At 42.3% G+C, this 22,084-nt stretch overlaps 1 non-coding gene across 1 annotated transcript; it reads right to left on the bottom strand.

Annotated features, from left to right (window-relative positions):
* Nucleotides 1–1,518: 1,518 nt before the first annotated feature.
* On the bottom strand, nucleotides 1,519–1,593 carry Trnas-cga (transfer RNA serine (anticodon CGA)). The gene has a single exon. It is a non-coding gene; the product is annotated as a tRNA-Ser (tRNA).
* Between the last annotated feature and the right edge of the window lie 20,491 nt (nucleotides 1,594–22,084).

The following is a 22,084-nucleotide window of genomic DNA, read 5'->3' as shown; positions in this document are numbered from 1 at the left end:
TAATCGAAAATATCTCACTGACGATGGAGAATAAGGAAAATGAAGCTAATTCATTAACAAGCTGTGTTGTCAGACTATAAGGTTTGAAAGAGAACAATAGTTTTACGGAATAGTCTCCTCAAAATCGAATGAGAAAAACTGCATAGCGGAGAACACATGCGAATCTCAGATAAATGATCTTTAATTTTATACACGAAAAGTAAGAGTTTTACTGAGAAAAAACTACACAGACAGATGCAGCTCTGCTTCATCTGCATAGACAACTATTTTGCTTCCTATCACGCTGCTCAGTAAGTGTCGTATCGCATATTGTGTCGCCTCAGTGAGAAAGTGATTAAGAGGTACATGCCGAGTCCTTTGCCAAGATCCACTGTTCCAGATAAGCCGTCTAATTGATTTGTGCATTTCTGACAGATTCGGAATGGCTGGCTTTCACTTCTCTGTGGCTTATATATGGAGTTATCACTTATATAGTGCAATCTTTGAAGGGTGGACTGATATTAAAAATTTTTGCATTGATAGCCTTTCGGGAATGAAATTGCCGTTCAGAAGTTGTAGGTTTGTCAAATAGAGGAATCTCTAATTGATGATCAAAACCACAATTATCTGGTTTGGGAATATTTGATTATGAACTAAAGTTTCAGTTATTGAACTTCACCCTGAAATTCAGCTTGCAGTTATAGGTATGATAAACTACCTAAGGCGACGTATGAACATTTTCTACTGGACTGGGACTCGATCACGAATTTCGTTCATATCGCGTGAGATACCCTTACCACTTAGGCTCTCCGAGCAAGCTCGCAAGACTGACCAAAACTTCTATACGTCACACATCTATCAGTTTCTTGTCGTAGATCATTAATTCATTTACCCACGTTCTCACATCTTGTTATCCCTGTGCAGGCTTTTAGCATCAAGAGAACGAGAAGTCATAGACTGTCGTCATTTTCTTCAAACACCCGTCTTCGCCTTTTGTATATATGTAGATGAGGCCAAACTACAGTTTTAATTATTTAAATTTATTTCTGAAATTGAACGTAATTGAAGTAGCTGTAGATGTACTGCCTCCAGGGAGCGTTCAAAAATGGTTCAAATGGCTCTGAGCACTATGGGACTTAGCAGCTATGGTCATCAGTCCCCTAGAACTACTTAAACCTAACTAACCTAAGGACAGCACACAAAACCCAGTCATCACGAGGCAGAGAAAATCTCTGACCCCGCCGGGAATCGAACCCGGGAACCCGGGCGTGGAAAGCGAGAACGCTACCGCATGACCACGAGCTGCGGACTCTATACAGCGTTATCGGTTACCATAGTAACCACTCACGATAAGCTGAAGATCCCGGTTCGAGTCCCTGTCTAGCACAAATTTTTATGTGTTCTTTAGGTAGTACATCTATACCTAATGGAGTTAAGTAAATTTGAGGACTAAATTTCAACAGCATTTATGTGAAATGAAATATTCACTCTGCAGCGGAGTGTTCGCTGATATGAAACTTCCTGCCAGATTAAAACTGTTTGCCGGACCGAGACTCGAACTCGGGACCTTTGCCTTTCGCAGGCAAGTGCTCTACCAACTGAGCTACCCAAGCACGACTAATGACCCCTCCTCACAGCTTTAATTCCGCCAGTACTTGGTGTCATACCTTCCAAACTTCGCAGAAGCTCTCCTGCATGCCTTGCAGAACTAGCACTCCTGGAAGAATCGTGCTATGGGTAGCTCAGTTGGTAGAGCACTTACCCGCGAAAGGCAAAGGTCCCGAGTTCGAGTCTCGGTCCGGCACACAGTTTTAATCTCCCAGGAAGTTTAACATTTATCTGAGTTTTCGTCTACCCTGTGATATGCATATCGATGTAATTAGTAACCTAGTGCTTAATGAGCAATGGTAAATTCATGACTGATAGAAATATGCTAGATCGCTTAGAAGACACATTTCCAATGCTGCGAGACCTGCACGTCTGAGCGTCAGTACGAAGACGGTAACGTAAATGAGAGCGCCAGAGGAACGGAGCGTGGGCGGCGAGCGGATAAGCTGTGGCGCTCGCGAGCGCGGTTTGCAGTAAGCGGCGGGCTGTTTACCCTCCACAGTGCTTAACGGGCGCGCCGGCCGCTGTTTAACGTGCGCCCCCGCCACTCCCTCCCTACCGCCACTCCCCCTCCCGTCTACTGCCGCTGTGTACTTTTGCCCGCCGCCGCCGCCGCATGCAGTATTCATGCCGGGGTCGCCTGGGCGCCGTTTTTCCGCTTCGGCGAACGGAGATGCAGCGCTCCGGGCCGTCACGGCCCGCCGGCTGAGATGGGCGCCCCGGCTGTGGCGGCAGCCTGAGACACAGCGGGCGACGCGACGGAACCTCGCCAAGACTCGTCTAGCGGGCCGCATACCTCTCAGGGGCACCACACACGTACGAATCCGTAGGAGTCGGCTCGGATGTGGAATTCTGCTGTGATATTTAAACTCGAGCAAGTACCAACGTTCAAATACAGGGTATTTTTGAATTAGTTATACAGCAGTAACTTTTTATTCAGGAAAGTTTATACAACTTACAGAAATGTTTGATACATCACTGAATTCAGTATAGGGAGTCCACAATGAGACCCCAACATTTTAATATCCTATACCGTTCTCATTTCAGATGCTGAACCTGTGAATCCTGAAGGAGCAGACAGAGGCTGTAGTGGAGCTGCAATCAATTGTTTTAGCAAAATGGAGGATATGAAGGAGCGTGCACAAGTGGTGGTATGCAGAGACAAAATCGGCGACCCAAGTGCAAAGAAACTTTCGTCGAGTTTACAACAAAGCGCCCCCGTCGTTCAAGACTATAAAGAAGTGGTGTGATCAGTTTTTGGCTGCTGGGAGTGTTGAGAAAGGGCATGGTGGTCGTACGCCTGGGATCAACGAACATCATGTTGAACAAGTGCCGCGGTCACTCGAAGAAAGTCCACAGAAGTCAGTGCGACAGGCAGCTCGAGAACTTCGTATGAAACGTTCAACAGTGCACAAACTGCGTCATCAGCGATTATGTCTTTACGCATTTTAAGTGCAGGTTGTGCAAGAAATCAAGCCTGATGATCGACCAAAGCGAGAAGAATTTGCATGTGTCATGTTAGATTGTGTTGCCGCGGATGAGACATTTTTATCACTCGTGATGTTTACTGAAGAGGCCACCTTTCACGTGTCAGGGGCTGTCAATCGTCACAATGTGCGCATCTGGGGGGCCGAAAATCCACATGCACCTAGGGAACACATGCACGACAGTCCGAAAGTTAATGTGTGGTGCGGTTTGATGATTAATCGCACTGTTGGGCCGTTTTTCTTTCAGGAGCCGACTGTGGATGGAGCCATGTACCTGGATATGTTGGAACAATTTGCCGTGCCACAGATAACAGACCTGCAGCCAAATGTGATGTTTCAACAGGAGGTGGACCACCCCATTGGAGCCTTGATGTCCGCAAATTTTTAAATGACACATTCTCGCAACGATGGATTTGCCGTGGAGGTCCAATTCCTTGGCCGCCACTTTCGCCCGACTTACCCCTTCTCGAGGTTTTCTTGTGGGGTTATGTGAAAGCCAGGGTACGCGCTACACCAGTAAAGGGCCTGCAAGACTTGAAACAGCGCATAAGAATTGTCGTCAACTCTGTCACAAAACAAATGCTCCGCAACACATGGCGGCACCAAATCGATTATAGACTTGATATTCTTCGCGCTACCCGTGGCACCCATGTTCAAGTGTACTGAAACGTCCTGCTGTGTACGGAAACTTGATGAGCTACTGTATGATTTCCCTGTGTTTGTTGGTCAATAAATTGTGTTTCCTCTCAGATTTTATGAGTTCAAATGTTGGAGTCTCATTGTGGACACCCTGTATATCTTTAAGTTATACCCATAGCTAACAGTTTTAGTCCCCGACGTTCCCACTAGGTGACATGCGCGAATAGGTTATCCCAACAGCGATCACGGAGTCGTACAAGAATGCAGAGCATGTGCAGTGTTCTTAATGGCTTCATGAATCCAAATCCGCTACTACAATTCAGAGACAATTCTAGACTATTGCAAGCCACCACCTCAAAGACAATCTTTTCTTTTTGGTACTATCGTTTCGCCAGAACTGCTGTGTACCACATAGGACGTCGGGTCAGGATCGGCCAGCATTCTATGATGCAGTAGTATGTTGCATCTTCGGCAGTCTTAGATTCGTGGTCAAGGTAAATCAACGAGAGGAGCCAGTTAAGAGTTGAATATGCTTAGAGTGTGGAAGGTATTACGGAGATGCCTATCATTCAAACTCAACGAACTGGAACTGTTGCAAGTTTTAAGAGAAAGTGATAAGGACAAGAGAGCTGAGTTTTGAGTAGAAATGTTAACCAAATTTAAACTGACCAAAGATTATTTTCTTGACAAAATTGTGTGCCGTGACGTTGTCGGCTTCCATACATGCGGTAAACTGAATCGGCGTAATGTTCAGATATGAGGTGAGTGGAAACCGCGTGAGGTAATCGAACATGTACGGGACTGCCCAACGTAATATTTTTTTAGCGTTGTGAGCTGTAACAAGATTCTTTATTTTTTTGTAGAGTCAGCTGTAACTGACATATCGTACCTGGGCATAGTTGAACATTATCTAATGCCCAGATCACAACAAGATACGGACACAAACTTCATTTTTGTATAATATGGAGCGCCATTACGTTATCATAATGAAGGTATCGTGTGTCTCCGTACGAATCCGCCGACTTGGATTTGAAGTGGCTGAACTATATCCTGGCCAACGTGATCATATGGTTCAGCCCCGAAGGACTTCTGTGTAGAAGGTTACATTAAAGAAAGAAAGTTTGTCCTCTGCTTCCGCCACATTGAGTGGCCGCGCGGTTTAAGGCATCATGTCACGGTATGCGCGGCCCCTCCCACTGGAGGTTAGACTCCTCCCTCTGGCATGGGTGAGTGTGTTGTTCAAGTTACTTTAAGTTAGCTTAAGTAGCGTGTAAGTCTAGGGACCGATGACCTCAACAGTTTGGTCCCTTAGGAATTCACACACATTTTAACATTTGAACCTCCGCTTCCGGGAAACGTCGATGAGCTGCGACAACGGATAACACAAGGACTTGCCGCTATACATCAAAACTTGCTTCATAATATTTGGCTGGAAATTGACAAAGGGTGGGACATTTGTCTTGTAGCAAAAGGTAGCCACATTTCTAAACATTACTGGAAGATATACGGCATTCACTACAGTATCAAACATTTCTGTAAGATATTTACCTTTTTCACAATTTAATGTTACTATGTACAAGTAATTAATGACACCCTGTGCAAAGGATACAGCCTCAGTTAAAAAATATGCATCAGAAAATTCCATAATCGATAAAACTTACAGGGCTAATAAATAGCATTTTCAGACCATAAATTTTATAGAGGCACATCAGATCCAGTGGTATACCGGACTAAACCCTAATTCACCATGGCGTAATGTAGATTCTTGTACAGCAGCGAAGCCTGGATGCTCTGCAGATAAGCCGAACTGAGGGTAATGAGCGCTGAGAAGCGGTTCATGAGATGAGCTGCTGGCTGTATACTACACGACAACAAAAATCCTTAAAGATCTCAAAGAAAAACTGGAAGTACATAAAACTTTGGATATACCTTGCACTACTACCGAACGGAAGGCCTCGATATATCCTGAAATACCATTCCCGAAGTAGGAGAGATGCAGGAAGTCAGCAAGTAAATGAATTGAGATTTTAGCAACCTACTAGGCGTAATAATGCATAGGATAAAGAAGAACAAGACTCCTGTTCTAAGTTACTATTATTACCTCTATACGTTGAAAGATCAGGATATTATCTTTAATGCGAATTGTCCTTTGGATATGGCTAAAGATTCCTACGTGTCAAGCTGCTTGGTTTTCCGATACATTACACAAGGATCCTCTTTCTTTCGTGGTGAAAATTCATTCTGGAAATTGTTGTTTCGTTTAGATTGGTAGAGATCATCTGCATAAAAACTGAAAGCAGCCACAAAGCTGCAGGAAGACCGTTTTAGGACTCCCCATCTATTGCGGTTTTCATGGGCTGACTCATGTTTGTGAATCTTACATGACATAACTGTTGTTCCTTATAAAATCACTTAGTCTATCAATGTTTTACCTTAATGTATTTAAAATAAACAACGTAACGCTAAACACAGTAACATAAATGTAGGTCGATAATACGATTTAATTCTAAGAAAAATTAAAATTTAAAAAATGTTCTAATGTGTGTGCAATCTTATGGGAGTTAACTGCTAAGGTCATCAGATCAGTCCCTAAGCTTACACACTATTTAACCTAAATTAACCTGAGGACAAACACACACACACCCATGCCCGAGGGAGGACTCGAATCTCCGCCGGGACCATCCGAAATTAAAATACAATTGACCAACGTATAACCATATACGGCATGCTGCGACACCTCGTGACACGAGTTCATTAGATTTCTTTATGTTGAGGAGACATACTGTAGAAAATACTTCCGGAATTCGAGTCACTAATTATAACGAAAATTGTTACATAAAAAACGTAAACGTATATGACTACCCAGAGTAAAATATCATCACGATCAGCCTTTATGTAAATTACTAGTTTAGACTCCAGTTCGTGACTGTTCTAGTCTGAATGTAGCCTATCATCATAATTCCAGTGTAAAGAGCGGGTTACAGTGATTTATAATAATTTGATATCGGCGGGGGGGGGGCGCATTTGGGAATAAGGAATTTGCTCATATCCATAACAGTTCTCTCATCTGCACTAAATGCTAAGGGTGCAAAAGCGACCAGTCATGACTCACTTAAAATATCTTCTTACAGGTCAGAGATACAGGTAATATTGATGAAATGCTGTCTGGTATCCATACGGGCAGCGTGATTGAAGAACCTGTACGGTTCTACTACTCCAGAAGTTGACGCGCATGCACTCGTCGAAACGTTATGCTTTAAAAAAAAAATACCAGACCATACTTTGTCTGCAGTAGTACATTCCGGTAATGTTTACCTTCCCACATATTAACAAACATTTTTCTATAAATGAATATTCGCAGTTATCATTTAAATAACAATATCTAAAATCTTGGTGAATTATATTAGCCATCGGTATAAACATATCGGTTTGGTTCCTTCACATGAATTTTCATTACACTTTTGCTGTATAGCTGAAGTTTTCAATGAGACGAAGTCAGTGATAGAAGTATTTCGTAGGTTTGAGAAGGATAGATTGCCAAAACCAAAACATTCCCCGAAAATGTTTTACGTGTGACGTGAAAGAAATTAAAGGGAAGATATACTCACTCCGTAGATTGGTTTCAACACTACTCTAAGTACTAGGCATTGTCCAGTTGAATGGAAGAAGTTACAATAATTTGCGTGTAGCAACCCACCAACGACCAAGTCTTTACTGTACGAAACATAGTCTTACAATGTTGAAGGAACCAAGCTTATCTTTTTCGATGGAACATTTTTAGCATTTGCATGAAAAGATTATAAGCACAGAAAATATAAATCATGATGATCGGAAGAGGATGTGAGATACCGTTTCCCCGAGTGCTAATAAAATGTCCTTCCACCGTTCCTCCTAACTCGGTGGTACTTTCTTAACATCTTCTAGAGCGACCGACCCAGCCAGTTACAGGGAGATCTATCGTTAAATGATCCAGTGTACAGTTCTCGAATTGCAAATCAGAAACCATAAATGCTCTAGGCACACCAAGATCACTGAAGATCGGTGCATATCACGGGTGGTATCTTTCACTTCAGCTGATACCAGAAAGAGACCGACGAAAATTAGTAAGCTCAATAAAACTCGATCCGGTAACCACCGTTTCGATCACCATACTAAACAGAAAAGCCACTTAACGAGGCCTAAAACTAAACAGCGCTACAAATACTCGAATGTTCAGGTTTTCGTTGAGTTCATGAACTGGTTTTGTTAACCACATTAAGATTTTCCAGGTTCTTTCTTCAGAGGACGAGAAATCTAAACGAGGTTAGTGGGAAAGGAATTTTTCCCGTTTCCTCCAAAATAGAAGACTAATACCGTAAAGTATGTGTGAGAACCGTAACCGATAAGTCGACACCGATGGCTGACGCTCGAGAGGTGCAATAGAAACAAAAAGGTTTGAAATCTCTAACGAATACAAATGGCGTATATGCCGAGATCTCAATTTAGGTGAAAGTACTCACGGCATGCAGCTCGGATACACAAAGCACAGAAACTTTCTATATGGGACAGCAAAGAGAGAAGAGACCGTCATTAGGGGGAAATATCTGGACAGATGAACGTAGTGAAAGCTCCACTCCTCTTGTTGACTCAAATATGTGTGTGTAACATCGTTGGGCATTAAATTGGATCTCGTCCAAAAACATGTGAAAGTCATGGAAAAATATTGGATTCATGTAGATGCAGGAGCTATTTCAAAATGTTAGTGCAACAAAGAAATTTTTGAGGACTGTAGATTATGGAATTAATTTACTATGAACAGTTCCTTGATTTGATGAGTGTTGTTGAAACAATGGTATGGCCAGTTGTCAAAAGCGTATGAAAAAACTTCCAAACAACCGCAGGTCAAAGAACATACGCAATATTGTCCAAGAATTACTGACATCATACTACCTTAAGGAGTCCAACATACTACTTCAACTAATTTCTAGATCGTTTTAATTGGCTAAATTAAGCTGCGGACAGCTTAAGGTCGTTTTCATAGCATGCATATATACGTGCTTTCTGCGCCTACCTGAACCGCTCCTGAACGCACTGATGATGGCTACACTGCAGTTGAGAACTAGCTATCTGAAATAAAACACAGAGTCATACGCAGCTATTTGATGTGATCTTCCTTATTTTCTTATTGTAAGTGTCCCGTTTAGTTAATAGAAATAATTTCTTAACTGTTCATTTAGACTTGTTCCTAGACGAGCTTTGCGCCGTTAGCGACATACATCGAGAACAGTCCCACCAGGGTATTTTCCACATGAAAAAGAGGTGTAGAGGTAAACTGAGCTTCTAAATGTTGTCCGATCTCTATTGAGCGTACGGAACTATGATCCCGAGCAACAGTGTTACAAGAACAGCGAAAGGAAATATTTTTAATAGGAATATTTTTTCTTTACTCTTATGTTACTAGTGTCTTCTATTCCTAAGAGAGCTGATAGTGTTTTTTTCTTTCCTTTTTTAATGGGAAGTCTTGTAGTAACTGCGTGTCATTTAGTGGAACACATAAAATACGTAGCTTGGGTTGAGAATTTTCAGAAGCGATGACTAAACGACGTCAAGTAGTGTATGTGTCGAAGAACGAAAAAGTGGAAGGAAGATCGAAATTTAAAATCCTGTTGACGATAGGGTGATTACAGACGGAGCTCTAGCTCGAGTTGGGAATGGATGACTGAGAAAATGACCGTTTTCTTTTCAAAGGAACCAAAGGTCATTTGCCTTGTGGACCCAATTAACACATAAATGTGGATAGCCAAAAACGTATATGAAACACTGTCTTCCCGAACGCAAGCCTTGTATATTAATACTGTGTCACGGGTTGGAAGAGAAGCAGAAAACCGAAAAAGTTACTAACGTTAAAGCATGTTACTAATTAAACTGGCAAATGAAGTATGAAATGATGAATTTCTATAAAGGAGTAAAAGATTCATGGACAAGCTATATAAGAAAATGGAAAGATTTCTGTATATCTAGTACAATATCAAGGAATAGTTGGCAGTGGGAGAAGCAGAAGAGAACACATTATATTATCTGTTCCTACGTTGACACACATATCTTCCACACTAGGGAGGAACATCACGCTGTAACGTGGACTGAGTGTCTTTATTCTCATCGTAATAACAAGTGATAGTCAGCACAAAATGTACCTATGACTACCTATCCCAAACATGGATGATCATTAATTTTGAGTGAATGTGGGTGTACTAGTAACTACGAGAAACTACGGACAGCCAGGTCGATGTTCTGAGTCTGCGCTAGCAGCCTGTAAAGACAGTTGAATGGTGTTTTCAAAGACATCTCCGGTGCGACAGGTTGTCAGGCGTGAGGCTGGTCGTTTCGAATCCGAGCGTTGGGACGCCATCTTCAAATTTTAATCCACAGAGCGGAATGGAAAGTATTAGTCCGAGAGCAGCAGGACATGCCTCAGTGGGGCCGAGATGAGGCCAGTCGTGCAAACAGTTGCTACTATGTGGCCGACATAGAAGTGATGTATAGACGAGAGTTAGTTCGATTTCAAGTTAGGTTTCCCAATAAAGGCATGTTGAAAGACCTATTGTTTTTGTAGGTAAACTATATAAACATAGATGTTGTATCCATCAATGATGTACCCATGCCTCGACCAACTGAAATGTCGATGCAATATTTTGTCTCCCTCTGCGAGAATCACGAATTGTGCGACCATATGATTGTGACTACGTGACATATGGAAGTAATAATGGGTCTTGCAGGTGTGCTCGGATAGCAGAAGCGGTGAAGGCAAGCTCTCGCAATAAGAGGGAAATGCCGGTTCGAGTTCCGGTCTGGCATGAATTTTCATGTTTTGCAAACAGCTGACGACAGTGAATAATCACAGGATGCGAGCCGGCCGGTGTGGCCGTTCGGTTCTATGCACTTCAGTCTGGGACCGCGTGACCACTACGCTCTCAGGTTCGAATCCTGCCTCGGGCATGGATATGTGTGATGTCCTTAGATTAGTTCGGTTTAAGTAGTTCTAAGTTCTAGGGGACTGATGACCACAGATGCTAAGTCACATAGTGCTCAGAGCCATTTGAACCATTTGAACAGGATGCGAAATTATTTCGCATATTTGGTGCGAGGTCTTCTCCGTACAACCGCTACTTTGGGTCACCTGAGTTGAGGAGACTTGAGCTGTTGGCAGCAGTTCTAGTGTGTCACTTTTCCTTGTACGTCAGACACTCTGAAGATATTTTGCACATGTTGCGTTTGTGTAGTTGTGCAAGTCAGCATTCTGTACTGAAAAAGTACTGCAATGTGGCCTCTGCCAAAAAGAATTATTGGGCAGCTATCCGTCAACAACGCGTCAAAAGACAATGTTTATAACTAATAACAGTAATTATTATTTGATCCTTCATCAGTAACTGTAGTTGTATGTAATGAAAAATAGGCAACGAATTGCATAAAAGAAGTTAAATGACTTTTATGCAACTGGTTTCTTATTATTTCATTATAATCAGTGTAAGGTAGCTGCCAACCGTGTTTTTAATTTGTTGTCTATGTTGTAAATCTAGTCCTGATTGAAGGTCATCAGCTGCACAGTCGTTGGCTACATTTTTTTTATGTTTTGATGAATTGATTAATGGCACTACTGGACTCGTCGTGGCCACTAGAAGTAGCATATGTTACAAATAAAACAAGACAAGGTTGTGTTGACGTTGACTGATGTTCAAGTACCAAGGTATAGGTTTATGTGAGGAGGGAAGACAGACAGCCCAGGTATCACGCAAGGGAAACTACTGTTGTCTCTGGTATTTATGGTAAACATTGGATCGTGTACACTCATATTTTCTTGAATTTCTCTGCACCGACATATCTGCTTATCATTGGGAGTTTTAATCGTAATTTAAAATTCATTTCAGTTTTAATTAATTTGACTTTTCGGTAACTAATTCAATGTTATATTAAAGGTTTTTTGCTATCGTACCTATGTTAAATATTAGATCGTTGAATTCGGTATAGCTTTGAAGTTGCTTGCACCAACTAATTCTTTTATTCTTCTTTTGCATTTGAGTTTTCATTAACATTTAATTGCAGCGCTAAGTTATGAATTCACTTATTGTAGTAGATTTTTTATGATGTAAATCTGTAACTCTGTGGTGTTCCTTGTTCAAGGTGTCAATACATACAGGAAGAGGCAGCTAGGAGCGGTCGTCACAAATATATCCAAAATGAACAAATATATCGAGGTGCAGTGTCCGCCAAGTTACAGCGGACAATATGGCGAATTTCTCGACGATCGGAAGTAATTTTTATGTAGATGTAGATACATAATTTTGTAGTCGTCTGATTATGACACTGACTTTTAATTTTTCTAACAGAGTTATATGTTTTTTCAGTGATATTTGAAAGAAACTTCTAAGATAATTTCAGTGACGTAGCATGTGTGGTACTTGATCAAATAGTGACAAGATAACAGCGCCACAAACCACTGTCCTGCTGTCAGGAGTGGAGGTTCCACAAACGTTTGCTCTGTTATACCAAATGTAAAGAGACACACAACTCAAGTGCGGTTCTTGTGTTTACCTGTGCACTTGAAGCCCAACAGTCTTTTTTCTGCTGATGTAAAAGTCAGATAACCTGCTCGTAAAGCTACTGAGACATTTACAATATAGACCAAAAATGAAAAAGTGAATGTAGGCAAACTATTTAAGTAGCGGTGCTGTTGTATACTGAAGAGTATCCAGATGGTACCAGGCACTCACAATCTGTGTTTGCAAACATCATAAAAAGGTTGTACGAACTAGAATTATGGGGACTAAAACACGCCAAGGAAAAAGAAGGGCAAGTGATGAAAGAAATGAAACTAACGTTTAGCAGCAAATAATACTAACAAGCATCTGGGAAGAACGAGAGGAAGCAATTGCAATCAAACGAGTGTTCCGCCAACAAAACGTTCCATCGCATTTCATCCACCTCTTATGTCGCGGCATCTTTAACATCATGGCACTTCTTTCCAAAATTAATTAAATTTCTCTGAATATTATCTACGAAAAGCGCAAACTGATGCGTGATATCTATGCAGAATCTTGTTTAAGGAAGAAGCGTCGATTACAAACCACGGACAAGTTTATCTCTGTAATTTGCACTAATCTTCAGCCAAAAATTCCCGCTGATTCAAAGAAGTGGTTAAAACTAAGGCACTTGGTCTGCCAACGTTTGGTACGTGTTTCTAGAGACATGCGTCACCGGTCCCTATTTTATTAAAGGAAATCGAAATACACTCAATTATCTCAAGGTTCTAAGATATGCTGCTGCCACACTTGCTGGAAGACACCCCACTGGACATAACGCAGTCAGTGTGGTTCCAACATGAAGGATGTTCCTTCCATTATGCACATTAATGACAGACCGTCTTAAGAGAGCACTAGAGAGGTCGTTCAGGAAACGCAAAATGGTGTGCACACTCATACGACTTAAAAACTTTTATCTGTGGATAAAGTTAAAGCAAAAGGTTTCTTAGAAAACATCGATGATTCTCGAAGGTAAGAAATACCTTGTAACAGGATCCTACTATGCTGTTAACTCCAGACGAAAGTGAATGGACAGTATTGCCACTCCAGAATCACATTCTTGCGTGCATAAATGCTCAAGGTTTGCATTTTGAGCATCCTGTAAGACAGCCATCATAGTAAACAGACGAACCATACCTGGGTTACGTGCCTGTTTGCTTACATCACACTTTTGTGGAAGCTCTTCTGCTTATGGTGGGACAGTGGTATGCGGCGCTGATGTCTTGACCCTATTTGATCAAGTACCATACATATTACTTCGTTGGCATTCTTTTAGAAGCTTCTTTTAAATGTGACAGAAGAAATCATACATATCAATTAATAGAAATCGTTATCGTAATTCGTCGTCTGTTATCGACAAAAATTACTTGCGAACCTCAGGGAATTCGCCATATTGATAGATACAACTGGCAGAAACCGCACGTCGGTATGTTCATTCTGGATGTATTCAGGGGACCATTCTTAACTGCCTGATGCTGGGTAGAAGTATTGTAATGATAATCAGACAATCGATTCCACACCTTCACCCTTAGGGTTCTATGACACGTAATAATCGCGTGACTAATTGTATATTTTATAAAAAATGCTGCAAGGTAGTAGGAGGTGAGCAAGGACACCAGACCAGTAGACGTACTTACAACTTCCAAGTAAAGTGTAATGAAATTACGTTCCGCGTTAGGAGCTCCACGTCAGACGCGGTGTGTGACAGCGAGGCAGCAGGTGTGCGGACGGAGGGTTTCCACGCTGTACTGTTCCGTCCACTTTAACACTCGTGGGGATATCGCCGCACTCGAGTCCCGCCAGAGAGCGGCGGAATAACGCGCTCCGGTTTTCCCCTTCGGCAGAAACAGCCTGCACGGTAGTCACGCGGCGCTGCGACGCATCAAATCCCGCGGAATGGAGTCCGCATGTCTCTCCAATACACGACCGCTCCCGTGCGTGCGACGCCATTGTTTTCCATCGCCTGTGCATCTCCAACACGACGCCGGGAGCACAGAACGCGACGGCACACGCTAGAGTATCAAAGAGCGCAGTTAAGCTTGCACCAGGATCTGAACCACTTCTGTACACTCTTTACTGAACGCTGGACAAAGTTCTATGACCTCACGGTAATACGTATACCATGTCCCGGGTTCTATTCTAAAACACTTCAAGTCGCTGGTGATCACTGTAGTGCTTTGTTAAACTACGTCGCGCTGGATTTCCAACTAGGTCAGCTGTCTTTATTGCTTCGTTATGCATCGGGAACGACATTGACACAGCTTTAACGGATTTTTACTATTTGTAGAGCTAAGATATAACACAGACTTTCAGGTAAAGCTTCCTGTGCTGTAGTAGATAATGGATGAAACCACAGCTTAGTATTAAACCTTCTGTGACCAGCGTGATATACGTGTCCAACATACAAAATTAACAGGGATACGAAAGTCCCACGTGTGCTGCGATCTAGCGTTGAATGTATCAACTGTTCGGGAGCAGGAGACTCATTATTTGGCACCTAACGCGCGAGATATCAGTGAATCCTTTCAATAGTACATTGTGTTCCTTGTGTTTTCTCTCCTGTGCGGGTAAGCTCAGTAAAGGTATTTACTGTCTTTTTTACGTTGTTTGCTAGAAAATATACAGATTTGTGAGCATTTGTGCCACTAAAACACTTTTAAATTCGTTTAGTGCTATTGCTTTATGGCCAGTGTATGCAGAGAATTTCTGTTCGTGCTGTTTATTCATAGTTTTACATTTATATATTTTATTAGGAGCTGTACTGCTATTTTATTTTTCTTGATTTGATATGAAACGGAAAACTCCAAATACTCCTAGTTTATTGTGAAGAATGTTTGCTTTTCCCTTCTCTTTATAATCCTTCCAGCTACAAGCTGACTTACAACAACAAGGAAAAAAAGAATGCTGCTCACGTTTTCCTCCATTGTTACAGTTATTCAAGTTGAAACTGCTTCCTATTGCAATGTTCAAAAGAAAATAACTGAGACTGTACCACCATTTGGGTGATCTACTGCCAACAGCATACCTTCCTTTCCACTGGTCGAACCGGTCTACAGTTATCATTACATCTATGTACTCTGCTATGGCTACAGAGCAGAATATAGCTGAAGTTGCGTCAGTAATTTTTTTTTTTATTGTGACGAATCTATTACCCTTTGGGCGGTGAGTAGTTGACAAACCTGTAACTGTCTTATTATCTTGCCATTTTACTGCAGATACACACACCTTTGTACGGACGATGATGTCTTTCCAACAAGGAGCACAAGGAAGCGAGGCGGACTATGCAGGTCACGAAAGCAAGATGTAAGGACTAATTTCATATGTAGCTATCGAGAAAATACCACGACGTATTCAGCCATGTTTTGAATAACTTTGTTAGAAATGTTAAGCTATGAATAAAAGAATTTCTGTGGAAATCGTTGACAACATTGATGAAGTGCCAAATATTCATATTCTACGTTCGAATATAATAATTTTCCTTGAGGGAGAAAATAATCCTTCCACAAATCAGCCCGCATTTGGAAAAGATGGTTCGTGAGGAACTCAGCTTACCCATTTTCTTACACGACACCCCGCGGACCACGCGCTTAGGGAAACAAGCATATTTGACATGTCTAGATTTCCGGGAAGTGTTTGACACAGCGCCCGCACCCTGCCCCAGCAGAAAATTAACGAAGTTCTAAGCATACGGAATATTTTCTACGATACATGACTAGCTCGCAGAGTTGTGAAGTAGTACAACCCAGTACGATAAACTGATGACAAAATATCGGGGAATTGTGAGAACATCTCTCTTGTTCTCTAGATAAATAAATACATGACAGATAGGGTGTGCAGCAGTATGCGACTGTTTGTTGATGACGATGTAATACAGGGGAAAATATCACAGCAGAATGACTGTAGAAGGATACAGGATGACTTAGACACAATTTCTGCTTGATGAATGGCCGTTTTCTCTAAATGTAGAGAAATATACATCAATACAGATTAGTAGCAAAAAAAGTGCAGTATTCTTGGAATACAGTATTATTCGTGTTCTGCTTGACACTGTTACATCGTATCTACACATAACGTAACATAATGAATCACCAAGGTACACAACTGTGGAGGCTATTGAAGCAGTAAGTCGTTGGCTCCGACGTCGACCAGCAGGCACATAGGCCCGCTCACTAACGTGGCATAAGGCCGAGTAGAAAAAATATAGTGCATTTGAACCCTGAACAAATCCTACCTGCTTTCAGGAAAAAAGTGTTGCATTACGAGGTGCATTCAAGTTCTAAGGCCTCCGATTTTTTTTGTAATTACCTACTCACCCGAAATCGATGAAACTGGCGTTACCTCTCGACGTAATCGCACTGCAGACGTACACATTTTTCACAACGCTGACGCCATGATTCCATGGCAGCGGCGAAGGCTTCTTTAGGAGTCTGTTTTGACCACTGGAAAATCGCTGAGGCAATAGCAGTACGGCTGGTGAGTGTGCGGCCACGGAGAGTGTCTTTCATTGTTGGAAAAAGCCAAACGTCACTAGGAGCCAGGTCAGGTGAGTAGGGAGCATGAGGAATCACTTCAAAGTTGTTATCAAGAAGAAACTGTTGCGTAACGTTAGCTAGATGTGCGGGTGCTTTGTCTTGGTGAAACAGCACACGCGCAGCCCTTCCCGGACGTTTTTGTTGCAGTGCAGGAAAGAATTTGTTCTTCAAAACATTTTCGTAGGATGCACCTGTTACCGTAGTGCCCTTTGGAACGCAATGGGTACGGATTACGCCCTCGCTGTCCCAGAACATGGACACCATCATTTTTTCAGCACTGGCCATTACCTGAAGTTTTTTTGGTGGCGGTGAATCTGTGTGCTTCCATTGAGCTAACTGGCACTTTGTTTCTGGATTGAAAAATGGCATCCACGTGTCATCCATTGTCACAAACGACGAAAAGAAAGTCCCATTCATGCTGTCGTTACGCGTCAACATTGCTTGGCAACATGCCACACGGGCAGCCATGTGGTCATCCGTCAGCATTCGTGGCACCCACCTGGATGACACTTTTCGCGTTTTCAGGTCGTCATGCAGGATTGTGTGCACAGAACCCACATAAATGCCAACTCTGGAGGTGATCTGTTCAACAGTCATTCGGCGATCCCCCAAAACAATTCTCTCCACTTTCTCGATCATGTCGTCAGACCGGCTTGTGCGAGCCCGAGGTTGTTTCGGTTTGTTGTCACACGATGTTCTGCCTTCATTAAACTGTCGCACCCACGAACGCTCTTTCGACACATCCATAACTCCATCACCATATGTCTCCTTCAACTGTTGATGAATTTCAATTGGTTTCACACCACGCAAATTCAGAAAACGAATGACTGCACACTGTTCAAGTAAGGAAAACGTCGCCATTTTAAGTATTTAAGACAGTTCCCATTGTCGCCGCTGGCGGTAAAATTCCATTTGCCATACGGTGCTGCCATCTCTGGGACGTATTGACAATGAACGTGGCCTCATTTTAAAACAATGAGTATGTTTCTATCTCTTTCCACTCCGGAGAAAAAAAAATCGGAGGCCTTAGAACTTGAATGCACCTCGTACTTACTTAACGCCCCAGGTATAAAGGCGAGATCGCATATAGTACATCAGTGAGATTGATTATTGAGTACTACTCGAGTGATCGGGATCTTCACCGGTCGGATTAAAGGATGAAATCGACGAAATTCAGACGCGTTATGTTAGGTTTGTTCTACAGACGCCAACGTGCTTTACAAGGAAAGAGCACGATGACAAGTTAAGGGGCGTTATGCGTCATACACAGGCATACAGGCAGTTGCTTTTCTCACGCGTTATTTGCTCGTGGAACAGAAAAGGAAGGATGAGTAGTGATACAAAGAACATTTCGTGATGCACGTTATGGCTGCTCGTGGAATATGTGTATGGATGTAGATCATCGTGTTGAAAATGCCCTCATTTACATAACTGGAAATGTCTAAAAGTTATACAAGTTTATCGCACGTATGTAATACACTGAAGAGCGAAACAAACTGGTACACCTGCCTAACATAGTGTAGGGCCCCTGCCAGCACGCAGAGGCGCCGCAGTACGACGAGGCATTTACTCCATTAATGTCAAAAAAAGGGCTGGAGGGAATTGACTCCATGAATCCTGCAGGACTATCCACAAATTCGTAAGAGTACTAGGGTTGGAGATCTCTTCTGAACATTACGTTGCAAGGCATCATAGATATGCTCAATAATGTTCATATCTAGGGAGTTTGGTGGCTAGCAGAAGTGTTTAAACTCAGAAGAGTGCTCCTGGAGCCAATCTGAAGCAATTCTGGACGCGTGGGGTGTCGCATTGTCCTGTTGGAATTTCCCAAGTGTGTCGGTAAGCACAGTGGACATGAAAGGATGCAGTAATCACACAGGATGCTTAAGTATATGTCACCTGTCAGAATGGTATCTAGAAGAATCAGGGGTCCCATGTCACTTCAACTGCACACGCCCCACACCATTACAGATCTCCTCCAGCTTGAATAGTCCCCTGCTGACATGCAGGATCCATGGATTCATGGGGTTATGTCCGTACCCGTACACGTCCATCCGCTCGATACAATTTGAAACGAGATTCCTCCGCTGCCATTGTAGCAGTGGTAACTGATGTAACAACTGTGCCAGATACTTTTTGTCTTATACAGGCGTTGCCGGTAGTAGCGCCGTATTCTGCATGTTCAGACATCTCTGTATCGGAATATACATGCCTACACCAGTATCTTTGGAACTTTAGTGTACATTTTTAATTATTTACAGTAACACCCTTGTGTGTGATACTTAGTTGCACCAAATGCCAAAATTTGCTATGAAAACTGGTACAGGAACATGATTCAGAGGCCTCATAAGACTCCATCGTGAGTTGCCCACACTGTACTGAATTGACTGATATTGAATTTGCAGACAACTTTGTGAATTATCCTGACCCAGTAATTCCTCGGAGATAATGAAGCAGAGTTCCATAGTTTTCATTAGATTCTGAACAAATGCGGCTTTCGGGCGCTCATGCAGCAGACTACGTTTTTGGAAACAAGGACATGGGTCCTTTATTTTCAGGAAGTGCCAATTATACGGACATTATTACATTGCTTGTATACATTGTTTCTTATCATGGAAAGGAAATGTAACACGTAAATACGAAATACTAAGCTACCGGGATGAGGGAAGAAGGCGTAACGCTCCACTACTTTGATGTAGCTATAATGTAGATTTAAAAAACACTATTTTCGATAAATATATATCTTGAATATTTATGAACTTTATTTTATACCGTCTACTGCAAAGAAACTCTTTTTTATTTCTCGACAGCTACTGGTGAAGAGTTAAAGGATTCATAATTGATTCTTCATCGAAAGCTATACGTTTTTATGTTTTCTATCGTTCCTCCGTTATGACTATATTATTATTATTATTATTATTATTATTATTGTATTGACTTGGATACGTGGTCGGTCTATGCAACTGAATAAAAGTATATTTGTTCTTCTGACATAGCACTTCGCCACCTTTCATTTTTGACGCATCCTCTTTGGCCTGTAAAACGCGTTGTTGTACGTGCGTAATAAAGGTGTTTTCTATGTTCACAGACATTTAGAATTATTATATAAGGTGGTCAGAGAAAGTCCTAAAAGCTTGTGAGGATGCAGCAGGGTAAGTTGTGCTGAGAAGTAATTGTGAATAACGAATTCGATACGTTGTGTCATTTCCGAGTTAATTAGTATTGATGTTAGACAATGTGGTCGTAGCGCAAGCAAGTTCAAGTGGCCTGCCAGATAGAATTAGCGTCGGTTGCTCTCCTAGCGTAGATGATGGCGTTCGAGACAGCTCAACCTTCGGCTATGGATCGGTACTGATTACCGTCCCATGACCAATTTCTGGACCGCTCTCTTGTTCGGTTGTAGGAAACCAAACGGAGAACACGTGTGACGACACCGTCTCTGGCAAGCCGCTTGAATTTGCGCCCTCGACGGCCTAATTGGCTCAGTTCAGTGCTAATTAACTAAGAAAAGTCGCAACGAATCTATTTTTTCCTTAATAATTATTTCTCAGAACAATCTACCTTGCAACACCATCACAAGTTTTTCAGACTGTTTCTGACCTCCTTGAATAAGGCATTTACACAGATGCGCCAAAGAAACTGGTATAGGCATGCGTATTCAAATACAGATATATATAACCATGCAGAATATTGTGCTGCGGTCAGTCACGCCTATATAGACAAGTGTGTGGCTCAGTTGTTACATCGGTTACTGCTGCTACAATGACAGGTTATTAAATTTTAAGTGAGTTTGTCCGTGGTGTAATAGCCGGCGCACGTGCGATTTGACACAGCATCTCCGAGGTAGCGATGAAGTGGGTATTTTCCAGTACGACTATTTCACGAGTGTACCGTGAATATCAGGAATCCGGCAAAACATCGAATACGCAACATCCCTGCGGCCGGAAAAAGATCCAACAAGAAGGGGACCAATGACCACTGAAGAGAGTCGTTCAGCTTGACGTATCCCGAAAATTGCTGCAGATTTCAATGCTGGGCCATCAAAAATTGTCAGCGTGCGAATCATTAAACGAAACACCTTCTATGTGACTTTCGGAGCTAGAGGCCCACTCCTGTACCCTTGACGGCAGCACAACACAAAGCTTTACGCCTCTTCTGGGTCCCTCAACACCGCCTTTGGACTGTTGACGACTGGAAGCATGTTGCCTGGTCGGACGAGTCTCGTATTAAATTGTATCGAACGGATGGACGTGTACGGGTATGGAGATAACCTCATGAATCCATCGACCCTGCATGTCAGCAGGGGACTGTTCAAGATGGTGGACGCTGGAGGCTCTGTAATGATGTGGGCTGTTTGCAGTTGGAGTGATATGGAACTCTAGACGTCTAGATGCGTCTCTGACAGGTGACACGTACGAAAGCCTCCTGTCTGATCACCTGCAGCTATTCCTGTCCATTGGGCATTCCTACGGACTTGGGAATTCCAGCAGGAAAATTCGACAAGCCACACGTCCAGAATTATTACAGAGTGGCTCCAGGAACACTGTTCTGAGTTTAAACTTTTCACTGGCTACCAAAATCCCCAGACGTGAGCATGATTGAGTGTATCTGTGATGCCTTGCAACTTTGTATTCAGAAGAGATCTCCACCCCATCGTACTCTTATGGGTTTATGGACAGCCCTGCAGGATTCATCGTGTCACTTCCCTCCAGCACTACTTCAGACGTTAGTCGAGTCCATGCCACGTTGTGTTCCGGCACTTCTGCGTGCTCGCAGGGCCCTTCACAATATTAGTCGGGTGTACCAGTTTCTTTGGCCGTTCACTGTATGTTACTACATAGGGATACAAATAATAAATTTTCTCGAATAAGTCTCAATACTGCCCAAACTTTCTTAGCACCTGAAGTAAGGAGTGTATGCTGAAACTTCTCTGGATTGTTTGATTATTTGTATGCGTTAAACGTTTACCCAATATCACCCAAAGATGGACTAATGATCGAGGTATTACCACATATTACAAATTGTTTCCTGTCAATTGGTGACTATTTCCCAAAGACATCATTCCTTAGCCGTCCTAAAATATACCTCTTCATTTTGTTTTTGTCAGTATATATAACTTTTTACGTACTTTAATAAACATACCGGTATATGACATTTAACCACTCAGTGAAATGGTAGCTAATCTGGGACACTATTGAAAAGTATAAACATCTTACGGAGGAAGATCTTGTGAGTTGTGTCAGTCTGCTCTTGCATGTTGTATTTCATTTCGTGAAATTACTAA

The sequence above is a fragment of the Schistocerca cancellata genome, chromosome 9 (assembly GCF_023864275.1).
Source record: "Schistocerca cancellata isolate TAMUIC-IGC-003103 chromosome 9, iqSchCanc2.1, whole genome shotgun sequence".
NCBI classification, from domain to species: domain Eukaryota; kingdom Metazoa; phylum Arthropoda; class Insecta; order Orthoptera; family Acrididae; genus Schistocerca; species Schistocerca cancellata.
Note: the sequence above shows the minus strand (reverse complement) of the source record. Positions and strands in the feature narration are given on the sequence as shown.